General features: G+C 37.8%; 1 pseudogene; it reads right to left on the minus strand.

Annotated features, from left to right (window-relative positions):
• Positions 1–395: 395 nt before the first annotated feature.
• The window catches only part of LOC119599193, an 8,602-nt pseudogene continuing 3,972 nt past the window's right edge, over positions 396–5,025 (minus strand).

The raw sequence follows: 5,025 nt of genomic DNA on the forward strand, positions 1-5,025 counted from the left end.
TATATTAATATATATATATTAATATATATATATAATATATATATATTTTGCATACATATGTATACATTGTGACTGCATAGAGTACATATTGCTTTTTTTATGAAGCGCTTTGCCATGCGAAGGTGACTGTGACTGTATCTTATATAATCTCTAGCTTTAAAGCAAATTATTTTTGTATTATTTGAAAAAAATAAAAAAATTCTTTCATATCGTGTATTTATTTAGATACAACATTACTTACTTAAAACAAAAGACAATGGTTAAGCTTTTTAGGTTTCGCGAGCTTTGCGAGCTTTGCGCTCGTCCTCGAAGCGGGCGAACTCGATCTAGTCGAGGACGAATTGGGGGAAGGGGTGTGGGAAGGCGGGGGCCACGGGCAGGAGCGACGACTCAATCTACGGCACAATCTTCCTGAGGGGAGCTATAAAAGAATGGGCAAAAATTTACTTGAATAGTAAGTTCCAACAGAAAACACTGGCAAAATGTTAAGCCACGCGATGCGTCCCCAAAGTCCGGACGTGTATCACATTTCCGACAGGATTCCCCTAGAATCCTGTCTTTGGCCATCTGTGCATATACAATGGAAGAAAGAAAAGAATGGGATGTTCACTAATCGCATCACTATAATACAATAATCATAGATAAAATTCGGAATGGTAATAATTATAATAGCTCTTTTTAAAATATAGTGGTAATGCTAACTCTAGTATCATACTGATTGATTACTGTTGATTACTGCTGATGTAATCATATTATCCTTTTTAAATTTAACATTTTCATCTCACATAGGCCTAATGTATTTGGTCTCATCATGTCACCATTACTGGCGATGCTGTAATTATAACCGAATTAGAAATTATGGTATTTATTTCAATATCTATTATAAGTAGCAACGTTGTAATTTCTGTGCTAATGGTAAGATTTTTGTTTTATCATTACCAGTCTAGTCACTAATAATGTTTTATATAAATGCCACTCCTACTATGCAAAACTGTAACACTTGTCTGGTATATCTAATGTTAGGATAACTCATGCACATGGGGATATCATAGAATGAGATCGAATCCTGGATCGAGACCGTTTAAGGTTACTGAAAAACCCCTTTTTTTCCTCTTTCTCCTTTTTTCAATAAGCGTCTTAACGTCGTGTAAAAATGACTCTTCCATGAAACGTAACCTGTTTCTTCAGTGTTGTTTTATTATCCTCTCATATTGTCGGAATGTAAATGCTTTTTAAAGAAAGTCTATTTTTTTGATGTAGAAAAGGGATGAATGAGAATGAATAAAATCTCTTGTATTGTGAAGATATTCTTTTTCATACCTTGTCTACATATGTCAATATGAATACGGTCATCTATTTATTTAAACATAAAATCATCCAAAGGTCAAAGTCTAACAAGAAATTTGTTTCAGAAATAAAAGACTACCGTTGGGGCCCTTTTCACCTTTGCGGGCCTTGCTCTCGTCCTCGAGGCGGACGAACTCGATCTGGTCGAGGGCGAAGTTGGGGATCAGGGGTGCAACTATTTTGGGCCTTCAGTCAAACATCAAACATTTTAATAAGCACGCGGAAACTTAACTTTCTCTTCTACAATATTTATGATACCATGCAGGAAGCATGTGACAATAAACAGTATGTAATATAAGCATAAAAGTTTTTATTGCGTGAGGCAATCAGAGAGGGAACAGCAATGTGTCTTTTGACCTCCCATTTTCACTTTTGCATAGAGCTCTTACCAGTCTTATGGATAATTCTTTCGTCTTACTTGTAAGTAATACAATGTTTTCTTTATAACATCTTTTTTATTTAATTATAAAATCTTTTCAAATTCAAAGTTTAACACAAATTCTAAAAGACTCCCTTTGGGCCCCTTTGCTCCTTCGCGAGCCTTGCGCTCGTCCTCGAGGCGGGCGAACTCGATCTGGTCGAGGACGAACTGGGGGATGGGGTGGGGGAAGGCGGGGCCACGGGCAGGAGGGACGACCTCGGGCTGATACCCCGTTCTCTTTGGGCCACGAACTTAAAAGAGGCTACGGTACCATCTTCCTGAGGATAACTATAAGAAAAAAAAAAGTCATGCCACATTTGATTTCGAGCATCCCCAATATCACAACTGCAGTATTCCTTTGTGTAATTCGAGCAAGAAAATATGCAAACAAATTTTGTTACTTACCTCCAAGAGCCAACCATGTTAGAACCGCCAGCGACGCCCTCAGAACCCGAGAACTGGAACACGATGCCATTGGCAGCCTCGAAGTCGGAGCTGTGGGCGCCGAACTGGTCGGGGTTCACCTGGCTGCTTCGCACGATGGCAATGGGCGGGTTGACGAGTGGCAACTGTTCGGCCGAAGCCACAGCCAACACAGCCAGGGCAACGATCTGGATTAAAAAGGGATCGTCTTAATTTTGGCTATAGGCCCAAGTAATTAGTACATCATTATACATCCACACATGTATACGCTTTACATTGTGAGTGTTGCATATATATGTATATGTGTGTGGGGTGTGTACATGCGTGTGTGTGTGTATATGTAAACTAAATAAACAGCGACTGCCTGCATGTATGTACTCACTGATTTCATGGTGAGACGGTTGGGAGATGAGTGTGACGGTCAGTGTGTGAGTTTCCCGGCTTTATAGTCGTCGCAGGTCAGAGAAGTTTTCCCTCAAAATTGCCCCCGTGCGTACGTTTTGTGCGGTATCATCTTGATGCCGGTACAGGCTTGTGTTTTTTATTACCAGTGTACTAGTGATTTTCATATTCATTAACTTGTGATTTGGATATTGCAAGGTCTGAGAGGTACCTGAAAAAGAATATAAATATATATATATATAATATATATATATATTATATATATATTTATATTTTATATATTAAATATAATATTATATAAAATTGTGTGTGTGTATGTGTATAGATATGCCCACACGCACATATATATAACATGTATGTACATCCCTATTACCTCATAAGAAGTCTGGGGTTTCTATTTTTTTGCTGGTTTATTTGTTAATTAGTGTCTTGGATTGTCAAGATGATTTTGCAAAAACTACCGACTATTCTCAGCAGATGGCACACCTCGAATGCAAAAAAATTATTATTCCCCCAACACTGTGCAAGATGTTGGCCACATGGGCCCTTGTAGGAAAAATCACGGGGGTAAAGATATTTTCGGATAATATATTTCAATTGCGGCTCACGGGCATCCGACTGGCAGTCTGTCAACTGGACTGTATCCCCGGGGAAAGCCCTTCCACTGGTACTCGGGGTTGTAGGGTTACAATATATAAATTTTTTTTCCTTACAAAAGTGACATATTGTGAAAATTAGATTTTCTGAAGGGCTTGCGGAGATCTGCACTTGTTTTAGTTATGCAGTGTTCTTGCAGGTTTCTCGTTTTCATATCTAATACTATTATTATTAGCATCGTTATTGTTAATATTTTGTTTAATATTAGTGATGCATAATTATAATTAGTTGCACTGTTGGGAATAATAATAGTATTATCATCGTTGTTGCTAAAGGTAATATAGTTTTGTTTATTGTTAAGCATTATTAATTACTGGTATTATTGTTTCTATTATTGCTTATTATTCAGGAAATAATGCTTTCATCAGTGTACATGATCATGGCTACTACTACTGACTACTGCCTTACTGGCCTGGAAAAACAATCATCATTCTTTGACACTTTCGGGTGAATCATTGTTTCTCCACGGCTTTTGAAAAAGTTTCGTTTTTTTAACAGCTGAACAGCATGAAAAAAACTATTGTCTCTGCAATCTCCTGACGACAAAACGCAGTTGAGAATAGAAATTAAATAGTTCCCTCCCGAAGTTGTTACAAAAGCCATTCGCAAGTTGTCCCCGTACTTTCATTTCTTCTCACAGAGGTCAATGCTAAGTTTTGTGCAGCTTAGAGTTAGCACACGTATACGCCCGAACGCCACACACACTACACACACACACACACACACACACCACAACACACACAGACATATATATATATTATATATATATATATATATAGATATATATATATATTATATATATATTATATATATATTGTACAGGGTTTGGGTGATGTTTCCCATTATAATCTTTTGTATTTGCCTGTCCTTGTGTGCGAAATGTGAGTGCGTGCGTGCTTGTGAGCGTAGCGAACCATTTGGTTTTACCCAGACACCCATGTTCTCCTGCTTCGAACCTGGAAGGAAGCCATGGTCGGTGGTCCACCGTATAGGGGTCAGCCACTTGGCTCCGACGTCCACACTTGATACACATTGTAAGTAATTATATATTTGTATTTTACGACTTTTGAAATTGTGTAAAACTTAATTACATAAGTGATAGCAAGTAAAGTACTTGATGTTATGAAGTGAGTGATTTAGTGCATTATTCCACTGGTTCGTATTGCAGCTTACCAATTTTAATGAAGTGGAAGAAACCTGTCAGCTTGTTGTGGCTATCCCCCTAGGACATTTACCCTGGGCTATTTCTACCCGGCTTTGTCCGTCTCGGTTCCTAATTATCCAGATCCGTACTTCTTCGCGCATGCATGACCTCTGCTGTATGACATCGACCGCTTGAACCTTGACTGGACTAAGGCCTGCATACAATCGAGCTTCTGATATACATTGTTCAAAGTTTTCTTTTTGATTGATTGAATTTGATACATATATAGATGGGAAAATATATATTGAAAATAGAACAATTGTTTTCTATCTCCCTGAAGCCAATCTATCCCCGAGGATATTAAAAGGACAAAGGTTTGCTTATGATATCTGAAAATTAATAAATAAACTAATTAAGAAACCTTGATTAAGAGTGAAATTTATGATTTATATAAAGAGGGAACCGTGGACCAGTGGCGCAGTGAGTAAAGATCCTCTGAGAAAGGAGATTGCACAAGGGGCTAATTATATATTTTTTTTTTTATCATGCTTTTACTTTTGGTATCATCTCAGATTGTAATGTGGTGTCCGGTCAGGTGGCTGGCAATATAAAGGTGAGTCGGTAAACCAAT

Source organism: Penaeus monodon, chromosome 4 (assembly GCF_015228065.2).
Source record: "Penaeus monodon isolate SGIC_2016 chromosome 4, NSTDA_Pmon_1, whole genome shotgun sequence".
NCBI lineage: Eukaryota > Metazoa > Arthropoda > Malacostraca > Decapoda > Penaeidae > Penaeus > Penaeus monodon.